The 1425-nt window shown below is 41.5% G+C and overlaps 1 long non-coding RNA gene across 1 annotated transcript; it reads left to right on the top strand.

The window, feature by feature from the left end:
• Window positions 1-374: 374 nt before the first annotated feature.
• On the top strand, window positions 375-773 carry LOC309355927. Its single transcript, XR_014162634.1, has 2 exons — window positions 375-502; window positions 589-773. It is a non-coding gene; the product is annotated as an uncharacterized lncRNA (long non-coding RNA).
• Window positions 774-1425: the final 652 nt, after the last annotated feature.

Here is a 1425-nt window from a genome sequence, read left to right as displayed (position 1 = left end):
TTTCCATTGACTATGAATGAATGAATGAATAAATAAATAAATAAATAAATAAATGACAGTCCCATTAACTTTCCACCACAACCAGCAGTTTTAAAGTATATATATAAAAATCCATCCCCAGTACATTACTCTCTTCCAAACCTTCCTCCAACACCAATGTCTTTGATTGGATTTTGCATTCCATCTATGCCACCTCTATTAGAACACCATTCTGTGTGCATTTGCCTGTGTGTGTTTGTGTGTGCAGGGGACAAAGAGGAAGCCAGCAGTAAACACTGATTCCCCAAATGGCTTTTATCCGCCTCATGTGCCTCACTGGGGAGGTCTCATGTAAATACCACCAGCAAATTAGGAGTAGTTTTGGATGAAAAGGCCAGAATATAAAATCTTCACTTGCTTCCCAGCCCAGAGTCCCCTCTTTCCTGTATCTCTAGCACACATTAATTCATCAACATTATGGAGCTCTTGTTGCTATTGTTTTCCTTGGTGGCTTTTTCTAAAGGTAAGGGAAGTTCTGCAATGTTAATTTACTTCATGGGGCCATTAGATGACGAACAACCATTCATTGCCATCTTTTCTCTTTCCAAGGGGTCTTCTCAGACATTCAGCTTGTATCATCTGGACCAGGAATAGTGAGACCAGGAGAGAATCTCAACCTGCTTTGTAAAGTCACAGGTTTCTCCATCTCTACTCAGTCCTATTGGTGGAGTTGGATCCGTCAAGCTCCTGGGAAAGGTCTGGAGTGGATTGCATGGATATACCCCTATAATGGAGAAACAAGATATGCCCCTTCTCTGAAGAGCCGAGCAAGCATTTCTTCAGATGCCTCAAAGAATGAGTTCTCCCTCCAGCTGAACTCCCTGACAGCTGCAGACTCCGCTGTGTATTTCTGTGCCCGAGAAGACACAGTGAGACAAAGCCTATTGGGCCCTGTTCAAAAAGTAGAAGTCCTGCTTCTATCAACAAATACACTGTGAAAGTTTTGACAGAGCAATTCTACATTCCACAGATGATGCGGAACAACATCAAAACTGCCTGCCTCTTCAATCTGTAACTTAATACAGAAATGATTATACTGATGGAAACCTACAGAAGTAACACACAATAGAAATAGAAAAATGTGGATCAGTACAACACTGTACAGTTCTGTAAATACATGATTATCTGTGTTTTCTCTGGTCACACCTCTGAGTTATGGTTCCAGGCGATTCTCACTGGAGGGAGCCATAGGCGCCGACTCCATGGGGCCTGAGGGGGCCCGAGCCCCCTCAAAAATTCGTTTGGGGGGGGGCTCTGCCCCCCCAGTAATTTAAGAAAATTATTAGTTATATTATGCTTTGTAAAATCACAAAATTATGTTGGTATTTTTTATTTTCCTTGTTTGACGATAGTTACCTTTTAAAATACATTCAGTAATGACTTAAA

This window comes from Podarcis melisellensis, assembly GCF_964234715.1.
Source record: "Podarcis melisellensis genome assembly, chromosome: 13".
NCBI classification, from domain to species: domain Eukaryota; kingdom Metazoa; phylum Chordata; class Lepidosauria; order Squamata; family Lacertidae; genus Podarcis; species Podarcis melisellensis.
The sequence above is the reverse complement of the archived record's forward strand: the minus strand, read 5'-3'. Positions and strand labels throughout refer to the sequence as shown.